The sequence below is a fragment of the Pelodiscus sinensis genome, chromosome 26 (genome assembly GCF_049634645.1).
Source record: "Pelodiscus sinensis isolate JC-2024 chromosome 26, ASM4963464v1, whole genome shotgun sequence".
NCBI classification, from domain to species: Eukaryota; Metazoa; Chordata; order Testudines; family Trionychidae; genus Pelodiscus; species Pelodiscus sinensis.
The window spans coordinates 19,368,044-19,382,331 of NC_134736.1; the positions used below are offsets into that span (position 1 = coordinate 19,368,044).

Here is a 14,288-nt window from a genome sequence, read left to right on the forward strand (position 1 = left end):
GCGTCTACACTGGCCCCGATCCTCCGGAAAAAAGCCCTTTTCCGGAGGATTTCTTATTCCTACTTATTCTCAAAGTAGGAATAAGAGATCCTCCGGAAAAGGGCTTTTTTCCGGAGGATCGGGGCCAGTGTAGACGCTCTTTTCCGGCTTTTCTAAAAGCCGGAAAAAAGCAGCGGACATTTTTATTTAAATGCCGCGGGGGATATTTAAATCCCCCGCGGATTTCCCTATTACGACCTGTGAAATTAGCATGCCCCTTTCGGAAAAGGGGCCAGTGTAGACGTAGCCCAGAGGTTTAAAAAGAATCCCAGTTTATACTTAAACTCATTCATTAGAAAAATGGAGACAGAAGCCCAGCAGCAGAGTGGGGGCTATCCTGTTTATTGTATCGAATGTAACATATATGATTACCTGCCCTGTGGGCGGGTGGCGTATGTGTGCAAGGAGCTCCTGACCCTCAGAGACCGAGTTCGGGCTTTGGAGGCCAGGGTGGCTAAACTGGAGGAGCTAAGGGAGGTAGAGAGCTATGTTGATGAGACTTTCTGGTACACTGTAGTACAGTCCCACCTCCAGGCTGAGAGCCCTAGTGCTCTTAAGGAGGATGAAAGTCTCAAGGGAACAGAGCATTCAATGGGAGCAGAGAGAAACCATCCCATAGTTGAGACCCTCCTCCCAGTGGATGTTGCGGTATCCTCTCACACTGAGGATACCTCTGAGGGGGAGGGAATGCCAGTTAGGAAGAGGCAGGTGTTAGTAGTGGGTGATTCGATCGTTAGAAACATAGATAGTTGGGTTTGTGATGACCAGGAGAACCGTATGGTCACTTGCCTGCCTGGTGGCAAGGTTGCAGATCTCTCGAGCCATCTAGATAGACTTATGTGTAGTGCTGGGGAGGAGCCGGTGGTCGTGGTACATGTAGGTACCAAAGACATAGGGAAGGGTAGGAGAGATGTCCTGGAGGCCAAATTTAGGTTGCTAGGAAAGAGACTGAAATCCAGGAAGTCTATAGTGGCATTCTCGGAAATGCTTCCAGTTCCACGCGCAGGGCCAGGTAGGCAGGCAGAGCTTCGGAGTCTCAATGCGTGGATGAGACAATGGTGTAGGGAAGAGGGGTTTAGAGTTATTAGGAACTGGGGACACTTTTGGGAGGGGGGAGCCTATACAGGAAGGATATGGTACAAGAAATGGTTACGATTCCGTTTTTCCCCCAATTACTTGAAGTACCTCAGAAATGTGTGAAAAACCTTCCCCACGTCCTGGAGAATACAACAACGCATTTCAGCTACAAGGTAGGTTGGAACTTGCTTACACAGAGCAAAATGCAGTAGTTCATTCGCACTGACAAGATGACTTTCACAAGCTCGTGCTCCATTTTGCTGCATGATCCCTCTTTTGAAAACCGTTTTCAGCAAGACCAATCGTGTTTATAACTGTGGTCTTTAGAAAACGGATGAACTGCGTATAACATTCCCCATATCAGTTTTGCTTGCGAGACACTTTTCGACACAGTGTCTTCAACTTGCTCGGAAATTTGTGAAAGTCCTGCCGTCCATTCTACAAACTGCAGCAACTCAGTTTACCTACAGATCAGCTCGAGATATTGTTACAAGAAGAGCACTGCTCATTATATCTCAGGAGACGATTTTCTGAAGATCTAGCCCTGTAGGCAATGTTCATCATAGAAGAAGTTGAGATGTTTGCACCCTGGGCCATTCGAACACTGGGACCAGCTGTATACTGGTAAGTGGCTGGACTCACGTAGTGCTTGTGACAACTTTCCTCTCAGCGAGAATGAAAACTTTAGTTTTTGTCTCTATATGAAGGTGCCAAATGAATCATGTGGTTGAACAGAGTTGTTGCGGTTTCTGCAGCAACTGGCACTTTCTTCACACCTTTTCGAGGCAATACAAGAAATGGCGTGAAAAATCCTCTCGTAATCAAAAGTGCTCTAGAGGAACGTTGAATGAAGTGTTTCTAGCTAGTCACAGTTTCTTACGTCCCATATAGGCAAACTCTGTAGAGTTTGCTGAACTTGTCTCCTGATGAGGGCTCATACAGATCTTTTGAAAGCTTTCTGTTCCGGAAAAATGACAGCTTTCATTTTTCCCCATGTATGACAGTCCCACCCAAAAGATGTAGTTGAACAGAGCTGTTGCTTTCTCTAGACCATGTGGAAGGCTTTTCACACATTTCTGAGGAAATACCAGAAACCTCGAGAGAAAGCGTCTCATAAGCGAAACAGAGCTAGAGGAATGTTGTATACAGCTGGTCACAGCGTTCAAATGGCCCAGGGTGCAAACATCTCAGCTACAGCTAAAAATCAATTCAAACCAACTTCTTCTATGAGGGACATTGCCTACAGGGCTAGATCTTCAGAAAATCGTCTCCTGAAATATAATGAGCAGTGTTCTTCCTGTAACAATGTCTCGAGTTGATCTGTAGGTAACCAACCTTGGAACCTTCCCTTGCAACAAACCCTGTTGCCAGCTTTGTCCACATATTTACTCCGCTGACACCATTATTGGACCTAACCAATTCAGTTATAAGATCAAGAACACATATTCCTGCTCGTCCAGAAATATAATTTATGCTATCATGTGCCGAAAGTGTCCGTTTGCTATGTACATTGGACAAAAGTCTCAGACACTTTGCCAAAGTATCAATGCCCACAAAACATATTAGACAGGATCACAAAAAAAAAGTTTCTTGCCATTTCAACCAGAAAGGGCATTGTCTCAACGACTTGATTACCTGCATCCTGCTTCAAAGACATTTCAACACCAGACTTAAAAGAGAATCCTCTGAACTGTTATTCATGCTTAAATTTGATACTTTACACCTAGGTCTAAACAAAAACATTAATTACCTTACCCATTACAAAGATAGCTTCCCCAATTATCACCTCTAATATCATTAGCTCACAGACATTTACCTCCCCCCCTCATCCTCCTTCTGTTCTGAAATTTGATTTGTCCTTTTCATATTGATGAACCAGAGGTTTGAAGATTGTCTAGGAGTGGCTTTTTTGTGGCAAGGGACTGGGGCTGCAAAGGAGGAAAGCCCGAGACCTAAATGTACTTAACCAATTACAAACTTTATTGACTACAATTTGATTATATTATGTCTTTGATTTGTTTAAGACAACGTAGCATGCAAATAAAACATAAATTAAAGATATTAGTTTGCCTATTCACTTAACAACCCCTCAATTCTACTCCTAGTTCTTATTTAGACCTAGGTGTGGTACCATTATACAATATGGTTAATACAATACAACTAACTATTGCTAAGCTGACAAATAATATATTAAGCAATTCTTACAAGCCGAGTAACAATTACGATGCACAGACACAAAACAAGACTTAGCATGCTCCGGATTCGTACACCCTTTTGTGATTCGGTGGGTGGGAGGCAGCCTTGGGTGATCAACCCCTCAGACAGGCTGGACGATACGTGCCTTCTATTTTTTGATACTGAACCTCCCCGAGCTTAGGGCTCAGGGTGCTTTATACTATCATTTTGACATCCGGTACCATATTAGGGTTCTTTCCTGTTTGATAAGACATCTGCCTGAAGGCATTGTGGAGCCTGATGCAGGCATGACTGGCACACATGAAAGCTAGCTATGTTTTTTCTTTCCCTGTTCAGGTGCTTTGTTAACTGGTGTATTATGACAGCTCATTTCCCTTATTCCTATATTGTCCTGTTTTTAGTGCTCATTAACCTAACTCTTTTCCCTGCTCTTATCTTCCTGGCCTAGGTGCTTGCCAAGTTCAGTTCTGTTTACTGAGAACTGTGCTGAGCACCTGAGGGAATTCAAGCTCTGTCTCTGGATCTGCCTCAGCAGCCTGTGTTTTTCTTGTGAGGGGCTTTTGTGTGGAAGTATGGGCAATACGTGCGAGGCTGTGGTCAAAAGGACCTGCTACATGACACATATGTGTTCATTTTTTTGATTGTATCCTTTGGTATATATGGTTGTGCCAATTTTCTTCCACTATTTGATCTGAGGAAGTGGGTCTGGCCCACGAAAGCTCATCACCTAATAAACCATCTTGTTAGTCTTTAAAGTTCTACATAGTCCTGGTTTTTGTTTCAGCTACACCAGGCTAACACGGCTACATTTCTATCACTATGTACATCTAGACAGCAGTGCTATTTTGGGATACTTCTGCTATCCCAAAATAGTGTTTTCCGCATATTGACAGCATATCCATTATTTTGAAATAGCTTTTGAAATAACAGGGGTGCTATTCTGATGTCCCTGTAAACCTCATTCCATGAGGATTAAGAGATATTTCGAAATAGTGTTCTATTTCAAAGTTTGGTACTGTGTAGATAGCACCAAATTTCAAAATAAGCTATTTCAAAATTAACTTGAAATAAGCTACACAATTTGTGTAACTCTGTAAGGCGCCCCGTCCCGGAAGGAGAGGGGAGAGGGGGAAAACCCCCCCTTTAACCGTCCTATTGCTGGGCACGCCCCTCCTATCTCTCAAGGGTTTTGTAATCCTCACTAGTCTCACCGTGCTATGCCACGCACGGATTACACCGCCGCCTATTCAGCGGCCACACACTCGGGGAAGGGGGAGAGGAAGGGGGTCCGGGCCCACCCTCGCTCTGGACCCCAACCCAGGGCCCTAGAGTCAGGACACTGGTCCTCACTCACAACGGGGGGGGGGGATCTGCGAACCCTAAACTCCCCCGCTCACGGGTTCCGCGGCCCCGCCCTGGGCTACTTCTTTCTCTCCCCAGTCCGTCCTTCCCTTATCCTCGGCCCCCTGGGTTTAACCGCACCCAGGGCCGCCAGTACCCGGTCTCCCCCGGCTCCTCTGAGGCTGCTCCATCTCTCCGCTCGCCTCCCCCCACAGGGCAGGCGGTGGCTACTTTTAAATCCCCCGCCCGACGCAGGCCGATGACGTCTCGCCCTGCGTCATCCGCAGGCGCCGCGTCCCTCCGTCACGCTGGTGACGTCACGCTCGGTGTGGGGCTGGGCGGGCGCCGATTCTCCCTGGTGCTCGGGCCGGCCGGCCCTAACAGCGTCTTTCCGGGTTCGGGGCACCCCCGGGCCGCGGTCGTCTCCGGGAGTGGCGGGGCTGCCCCGCCACACACCTTCCCCCTCAAGTCAGGGTCTCTCCTTACCGTCTCACCCCCCGGTGGCTCGGATATTCGTGACAGACAGTCCACATTTCCATTCGCGGTTCCTGCCCGGTGTATCACCTGAAATTGATACGGTTGTAGGCTGAGGTACCATTGCAATATTCGTGGGTTTGTCTCTTTCATCGTCTGCATCCACTGGAGTAGAGCGTTATCAGTCACCATGGTAAATTTCCCCCCTAAAAGAAAATATCGTAGTGAGTCAATTGCCCATTTCAGGGCCAGGGCCTCCTTCTCTATTGTCGCGTACCCCTTTTCCCGGGGAAAAAGTTTGCGGCTCAGATATAAGATAGGGTGGCCCTCGCCCCCCTCCTCCTGTGTCAGGACGGCCCCTAGTCCGGCCTCTGATGCGTCAGTCTGTAAGATAAAAGGTTTGTCAAAGTTTGGCTGCGCCAGCACCGGCACGCATACCAACCACCTTTCAGCTCCTGGAAGGCTGCCTCACACGCCGGTGTCCACTTTACTTTTTCGGGCTGTCTTTTCCGGGTGAGATCTGTGAGGGGGGCTGCTAATGATGAAAAGTTAGCTATGAACCGCCTATAGTACCCCGCCAGGCCGAGGAATTGTCTTACCCTTCTTTTCGTGGTGGGGGTGGGGTATTCACGTACGGCCCGCACCTTATCTACCAAGGGCCTAAGTTTCCCCTTCCCCACTGTGCACCCCAGGTATGAGACCTCTGTTTTTCTGAACTGGCATTTTTTGGGGTTGGCCATTAGGCCCGCCTGCCTTAGGGCTTCCAGTATCGCTGCCAGGTGCTCCAGGTGTTCTTCCCAGGAGTTGCTGAATACTATGATGTCATCAATATAGGCGGCTGCATAGTTCTGATGGTTTCTCAAAATGCGATTCATAAGTCTCTGAAATGTCGCGGCTGCCCCGTGTAATCCGAACAGCATATTCCTGAACTGGTACAACCCAAAGGGGGTAGCGAACGCCGTCTTTGCTTGTGCCTCTGCTGCCAACGGGATCTGCCAATAGCCTTTCGTCAGGTCTAGGGTTGACAGATAGGCGGCTCCTCCTAGGTGGTCCAACAATTCGTCTATCTGAGGCATGGGGTATGCGTCGAAGCATGAGATGGCATTCACCTTCCTAAAGTCTATACAAAATCTAGTGGAACCATCGGGTTTGGGTACCAAGACAATAGGGCTCCGCCACTCACTGTGGGACTCTTGTATCACTCCCCACTCCAGCATAGCTTGGAGCTCTTCTTTTACAGTGCCCCACAGCTTCCGGGGAAGCGGGCGCATATTATCCCATACTACTTTACGGAATATTATCCCGTACTACTCCATCCTAATCTCATGTTGCACCAGGGTGGTCTGCCCGGGGCGGCTCGGCAGCACCTCCCTGAACCCTTCCAGAAGGCCCTGTAACTGGTCCCGCTGTGGGCGGGAGAGGTCCTCTCCGACCTTTATCCTGTCGATCCTGACCTCTGGCTCTCCCCACGGGCCGAACTCGATGTCGGTTGGCCGGGGGTCTACTAGGAGAGCCTCCCGGGGGTTCCATTTCTTTAGTAAATTAACATGATAAATTTGCGTTTCTCCCCGGTTCCTATTTACTCATACCTCATAGTCTACGGGCCCCACCTTCCTCACTACCCGGAAGGGGCCTTGCCAGTGGGCTAGCAGTTTCGATTCCCCACTGGGCAGTAGTAAGAGGACCTGGTCACCTGACTCGAATTCCCGCACCTGGGCCTTTCTATCGTAATTTTCCTTCTGCCGGTCCTGTGACCTCTTCAGGTTCCCTTGGGCCCATTCCGCCAGCTCACGCAGGGTTTTCTTCAGTTTGCTCACGTACTGGGCCGTCCCAAGCGCGGTGGAGGTGGTGGCCTCCCAGCCTTCCCTTACCAGGTCTAGGATGCCTCGGGGTTGCCATCCGTACAGTAGCTCAAACGGAGAGTATCCTAAGGACGACTGGGGAACTTCCTGCACCGCAAACATCAAGGCTGGGAGCAGCTTGTCCCACTCGCGAGGGTCGTCCTGTGCGAATTTCCTCAGCATCCCCTTTAGGGTACGATTAAAACGTTCCACTAGTCCATCGGTTTGCGGGTGGTATACAGATGTTCGAATCTTTCTGATCTGCAACACCTTACACAAGTCCACCATTACTTTGGACGTTAAATTTGTCCCTTGGTCTGTTAGTAATTCTTTGGGCAACCCCACCCATGAAAACAATTTTACCAGTGCCTCCGCTATTACAGGGGCTGTGGCCTTCTTCAGGGGAATGGCCTCAGGCCAGCGCGTAGCATAGTCCACAATAACCAGGATGTAGCTATGTCCCCGCGCGGACTTATCTAGGGGCCCCACCAAGTCCAGCGCGACCTGCTCGAAGGGGGTCCCTACCACGGGAAGGGGGACTAATGGGGCCGGGGGTGCCCGACTGGTGGAAGTCTTCTGGCACTGCGGACAAGAGGTGCAGAAGTTCTTAATCTCCTGGTACACCCCTGGCCAGTAAAACCGTTGTAACACCTTCTGCTGAGTTTTTTCCGTCCCTAAATGCCCTGACCACGGATGTTCATGGGCCAGTTCTAGGACCTTCCAGCGGTAAGGTCGTGGGACTAGGAGCTGCCACCGTTCCTCCCCGGGAAGGTCTCCCTCTGCTACCTGGTACAAACGGTCCCCCTTCACCTCAAACCGGGGTCCTCCGGGTTGACGTGACGGTCCTCCGGGTCGGGGTGCCTCCGTCATCCGAATCTGGGCCCAGGCGGTTTGCAGGGTGGGGTCTTCCCGCTCCTGTGTAAGGAAGTCCCCCTCCTCCACCGCTAGGCGTGCCGTCACCGGGGTCCCTTCCGCTCTCTTTGGGAGCCCTGGTTCTTCCTGTTCCTCGTCCCCCTGGGCTACCAGCGTCCCCTGTTCGGCGTCCCCTTCCCTCCCGGTGGGTGTTACCTCACCCCATTGGCTTAAAAGTCTCTTTAGTCCCGGCCAATCTCGCCCCACCAGGAGTGGGTATGCCAACTTGGGGCCTACCGCCACTATGCATTCCTCCTCTAATTCTCCATCCCCGATCCGCACCCGCGTTGTGGGGTAGTGGTGGACATCGCCGTGAACGCACCGGAGTGCTATGGTGGGACCCTTTGCTTGCCTTGGGTATATTATGTCTCTCCTAACAATGGTCTGCCCACACCCTGAGTCTAATATCGCCTCCATGGGGTGCCCCTCGACCCATAGTTTCCTTATTACCTGTGCAGTACTCGCTGCTCCCCGTCTCTGGCCGAAGGTGCAGTCCATCATCGTACAATCCCGTTTGTAGTGTCCCTCCTGTCCACATTGGTAGCAAACCACCTTGGGCGCCCCTTCCGGTGGGGAAATCCCCGGCCCGGTCTCGGTCGCTCGATCGACCCTCGCTTCGGTTGGGGGCCGGCTCCACCGTGGTGCCAGCCTTCTTTCCGGGAGGGGTCCTAAGGGACCTCTTCATCCCTCACCGCTACGTAGGGGTCCGGCGAGTTTCGGCGTGGTCGGCTCGCCCTTCCTGGCCTCCCGTTGCTGTCCGCCAGCGGGCTTTCCTTCTACCCCCTCCGCAGCTAGAAAGTGTTCCATCAAGGTCACGGCTTTGTCCAGGGTCTCTGGTAGGTGACGGCGTACCCACAGCTGCCCTTCCGTGGGGAGAATTCGAATACACTGCTCCAGGATAACCATATCAGCCACCTGGGTCCCTGTCTTATTCTCGGGCTCGAGCCATCGTGTGCATGCCTCCTTCACCCGCTGCGCCACCGCTCGCGGTCGTTCTTGTGGGTCGTACCTGGCCTCTCGGAACCTCCGCCAGCGTGTCTCCGGGGTAACCCCTAGTTGGTCGAGGACCGCTTCTTTCACCTTATAATAACACAACGTGTCCCACGTCGACATCCCACGGTATGCCAGCTGGGCGGGTCCTGAGAGATATGGTGCGAGTAGGGTCGCCCAATGTTCCTGTGGCCATCTGGCCGCGGTGGCCACCCGCTCAAAGGTGACCAAGAAGGCCTCCGGGTCATCATCCGGTTCTAATTTCGTTAGCCGTATGGGCAGCAGGGCCCCTCTCTCCTCATCGGCTCCCGGCGTGCCGGTCACGACCCCGATGGCTGCACCCCGCGATTCCCTTGCCGCCTGCTCCTGTCGCTCTTGAAACTGGTTCAGGAGCTGCTGCAAGGCCTGCATCTGCTGCTGCTGTTGCACTTTTTGGGTCTCCGTCCACCACTCTATGATCCGGTTGGGTTCCATCTCTTCTGAAATTCAAATTCGCATTAACGCTTTCTACCTTCCCCACTTTAGACCCCTGTTTCGGGGTCTCCTGCCCACGTTCTCCACCATGTGTAAGGCGCCCCGTCCCGGAAGGAGAGGGTGGAGGGGGAGCCCCCCCCCTTTTAACCGTCCTATTGCCGGGCGCGCCCCACCTATCGCTCAAGGGTTTTGTAATCCTCGCTAGTCTCACCATGCTATGCCACGCACGGATTACACCGCTGCCTATTCAGCGGCCACACACTCGGGGAAGGGGGAGTGGAAGGGGGTCCGGGCCCGCCCTCGCTCCGGACCCCAACCCAGGGCCACTGGTTGGGACACTGGTCCTCACTGGAGGACACTGGTCCTCACTCACAACGGGGGGGGGGGGATCTGCGAACCCTAAACTCCCCCGCTCACGGGTTCCGTGGCCCCGCCCTGGGCTACTTCTTTCTCTCCCCAGTCCGTCCTTCCCTTATCCTCGGCCCCCTGTGTTTAACCGCACCCAGGGCCGCCAGTACCCGGTCTCCCCCGGGACTGCTCCGTCTCTCCGCTCGCCTCCCCCCACAGGGCAGGCGGTGGCTACTTTTAAATCCCCCGCCCGACGCAGGCCGATGACGTCTCGCCCTGCGTCATCCGCAGGCGCTGCGTCCCTCCGTCGCGCTGGTGACATCACGCTCGGTGTGGGGCCGGGCGGGTGCCGATTCTCCCTGGCGCTCGGGCCGGCCGGCCCTAACAGCGTCTTTCCGGGTTCGGAGCACCCCCGGGCCGCGGTCGTCTCCAGGAGTGGCGGGGCTGCCCCGCCACAAACTCAAATTGCATAGCTTATTTTGAGATAAGGGTGCAGTGTAGATGCATCTGTGACAGTGGTTTTCATTCACTTTCGACTGATGTAGATTTTTACACAAAGTACTGGGCTATGGTGAACCTGATCAATTTCCCACACTTAAGTGTGATGACGCATTGGAATTCCCCCACCTCCTGCACCCCCGTAATGGCACGAACGGGCTCCACCAGCCAGTAGAATAGAGGGAGTTTATTGCTTCTCCAGGATACAGCACAGCACAGATGTAATTTGGTTACAGGGCAGGCCTAGGATGCCTCAGCCCCCCTTGATATGGGGGATACTGGGCTGTCTCCTCCATGATCCCAGACAGAAAACTAACTCTCTTCCAGCCCTGCCCTCCAGCCAGGGGCAGCATTCCACCTTCCTTTGTTTCTCCGCATGGGGGTAGCTGGTCAGACAGGTTTGGAGCCCCCTTTGCATAATGACTTTTCCCTGCTGGGTTGTGCTACAGACAGCAGAGGTCACCACAGCCCTAGCAAGTTACCCCGACTATGTCACAGTGGTTTTCATTCACTTTCGACTGATGTCGATTTTTACACAAAGTACTGGGCCATGGTGAACCTGATCAATTTCCCACACTTAAGGACCTCAAGGTAATCCAGGTGAGAACCTGATAACTCAATCATTGGAATTACAAGAAATGAAAATAGTGATTTGAGCTGAAATCTGGTCCCATGGAAGTTAATAACAAAACTCTCGCTGATTTCAACTAGTCCAGGATTTCACCCTTGTTTACAAAAAATGCCCTTTTTTTATTTAAAGAACCTGTGTTAGAAAACCTCAGACTCAGTTTTAAATTAGATCTAAAACTAGACTATCTAAGATATTCCTGTTTTAAAATACATGGCTTTGTATTCAGGAGATTCAGGACTTCCTGTTTTCCCTGCAATGGGATATTACGGGGCTCAGAATCACTGAACATCAGGATGGCTACAGTGTTTTACAACACAATTAAGCCAGGGTTCATTTCTCCCCTTCTGTTCTGTGTTTTGTTTTAAAAAGAACACAACACAGAAAGGACATGACCATCACCCTGAACTTGTGGTTATGGACTGAACATGCTGTATCCAGACATAGAAAACAAAGTGCAAATCAACGCACAGAACAGAAAAAATATACAAAGGAGAACGTTAGAAGCAAGTGTACATATTACAACATTCATGGGGGGGGGGGCATTCTCCCAGCATGGACACACAGCAGGCTCACGGTGAGAGCAGCCCTACCCCTGGCTCTTCCCGCTCTTTTCTTTGCTGCTTGTCTTAAAATAAGGGACACATTAGCAATGCCTCTGAACCCAGCTAGCCACACCCGTTCCACAAGAAGTCCCACCTCTGGAGGTAGTACTCCTGGACTCAAGAGAGACACATGACCAGAAGTAAAGGGTATTGGGTGACCCCTTTAAGAACTCCTCTCACCGTCCTCACAGGACCACCACCCCCCAATGCAACTATCTTGCAATTGCATGAACCCAATTTGCATTGCATTAATTCAGGGGGAGAGGCTGGTGAAAGTGTTTCCGCTAAGATTTTCCTCCCATGAGCGGAGTGAATTTTGTCCTGTGCACCAGTACTGAGTTCATGTGGCTTGTTCGGATGTGCCACTGTGACAACCAAGTTATTAATAAACGTCTTATAAACCTCTCCCTTTTCCCTCTGCTGCCATGTCTCTGACCCTCCCCTCACCCCATCTGCGCCCCTGGTGCCTGCTGACACCCACCCTTCACCCTCCTCTGCTGTCCTGACTCCTGCCCTTCTCACTCCCCTCAGCCCTTTAGTGCCACAGTCTGGATCCTTGTGGGTGGCCCTGCCTCCAGCTGTAGTCAAGCGGCAACCGCACAAGGCCTGTCCTGGTGAGGCTGGTGCAGCTGCCACTTGACTCCAACTGGAGCAGGGGCTGCTTGCGAGAACCCAGACTGTGGCACTAAAAATAGCTCCACGGGGCCTCCGCTCCAGTCCCAGACTTGCTGAGCCCGAGCGTGCCCTGCTCCGCAGTGCCCCAGCCGGGCTCCTGCCAGGCTCTAAGGCGGCCTGAAGAAGGAGGTGGGGTCACCTGACCAGGACCCCATGCAGCAGAAGCAGTCCCATGGGGAGGGGGGCATAAAGAAGGGGGAGAGGGAGGGGCCATGCACCACTGGAATCCAGCTGGGCTGCCCTCCACACCCTGCTGGCAGGGGGAAGGAGGGGGACGAGGCTGCTGTGCAGCGCTGGTGTCCCCATCAGGTAGTGAAATGTCCAGTAGGGCTTTCCAGGACATTTCACTACTTGATGGGGCGCCAGGACAGAGCATTTACATTCAGGACAGTCCCAGAAAAATCGGGAGGTATGGTCAGTAATTCTAGTACGAAGTCCTCTGTTGCTCTCCAGAATACTGAAGCTGCCTAGTCGTAGTATGAGGGCCAGTGGGAGCATGGGGTGGGGGGCAGATGTCTGCAAGCCCATGGCTACGTGGAGCCACCTGCGCCCTCCCCTCCCCATCTGTGCCAGGTAACTGCCCCCCTCCCCTGCCCCCATCCTCCGGCCCAAAACATGCACCCGTAGCCCCCTCACTCATCCCCAGCTCTCCCCCACAATCTACTCCCCTCCCCCCAAAACACCAGCTTGCCCTTGCACCGACCGCACTCCCCCCTCCTTAGCTGAAGGAGACGGATCCCTGCCTTCCCCTCCCCGAGCTGCTTTCCCGGCTTGCTGCCCCAGCGCAGCAGCTTCCCCCGGGACTCTGGAGAGCTGCGCCGGGCAGCGGGGCAGGACAAAGCCGGGCTGGATGGCTGCGGGGAAAGGTGGGGGCCGGGCCGAGCGCCTCCCGAGACGAGCCACAAAGCCCAGGAGGCTCCCCCGGCAGCTACTGAGCCGAAGTTTTGTTTCCTTCTCCCCAGAGGGGAAGCGGGGCGGGGCCCGGAGCCGCCACAGTCCCTCCCTCACCTGCGCCCGCTCGCGCTGCGTCAGCCGCTCGCCAGGGTCCAGAGCGGGACAGGTGCGGGGCCGGAGCAGCAGCAAGTGGGGGCGACGGCGGAGCCGAAGGAGAGCTGGTGAGCGGAGACTTGCGGGGAGAACTAGGCACCGGCAGGGGCTCTGCGTCGGATCCAGCGGCCACCCTGCGGGATGGAGAAGGGGGCCCGGGGGCTGGGAATTTTCCCATGTTCGGAGGAGCGGGACCTGAGCCCGTCTCCCTTATCCCCCGCCCCGCCCCGCCCTCTAGCAGTCTGGGGCAGGGGGAGCTGCGGGAGGCCGGTCCGCCGGCGGGAGGCTGCGTGCAGCGCAGAGGGGAGGCTTTGCCCAGGTGACTCTCACACCGAAGCCTGGCACCCCGCGGGCTCCACTTTCCCTATAGAGGGCAGCTGGGGGCCTGCGCTTGGATCCTCCCCGTCCTGAGCTTCAGAGAGCAGCAAGGAAAAGAGCAGGCAGAGCCGGGGGTGGGGCTGCTATCACCGTGAGCCCTGCGCGGGCCCTGGGCGGGGTGTTTGGGTGGCTAATCCGGCAGGTGGAAAGGTGAGGGCGCAGTGTGTGTCCTGGCTGCAAACTGACCCTGGCAGCCAGGAGCGGCGTCAATAACCTACAAGAGGAAACTTCTTCGTTAGGCGGCTGCACTAAGGTCTGTCAGGCGAGTGGCAGTTGAAAGCTTTGGACGCAGGGGAGGAAAAGACCATTCCTCAGTGACGTTAGAGGTAAAAGGATACCCACTGCCCTTGGCCCCTTCAACTTGTCGATGATTTTGCTCTGTCCCTGGGCCCTGGCTGTATGAGTCTCTTTCTTTAATTCTGATTATTCTGCTCGGTCTTCAACCAAACCAACGAGACAAAGCCTTTCCTTCCAACACCTAGAATAAAATCGGAACTACATCCGTATGTTACAGAGCTGTGTGAAATGCATTTGTCCTGGGCAACACTGTCCAGCAATGTGTGTTGTTCTTCTTTATAGTGAGTGAAAAGAAAACAAATGCTTCTAGGGCAAAGAATAGCAGCAAGATCACAGTCCAGAAACAGCTTTTATCAGAGCTTGATAGTAGTGATTGATTTGCTTCAGCAAAAATTCTGATAGGAACAATAAGGAAAGCTAAAAATTCATCCTTGTCCTCTATTAAAATTGATAATCAATCTCTTTTTA

General features: G+C 53.0%; 1 protein-coding gene across 2 annotated transcripts in view; it reads left to right on the forward strand.

The window, feature by feature from the left end:
- The first annotated feature begins 13,085 nt into the window (after positions 1 to 13,085).
- The window catches only part of LOC142818234 (transmembrane protein 45B-like), a 37,557-nt gene continuing 36,354 nt past the window's right edge, over positions 13,086 to 14,288 (forward strand). The window contains exons 1-2 of one of the 2 annotated variants that reach the window (XM_075909671.1): positions 13,149 to 13,213; positions 13,763 to 13,849. The gene's annotated coding sequence lies outside the window, so the exon portion shown is untranslated. Of the gene's footprint in view, positions 13,214 to 13,762; positions 13,850 to 14,288 lie in introns of both variants that reach the window. The other variant, XM_075909670.1, reaches the window with a different exon arrangement.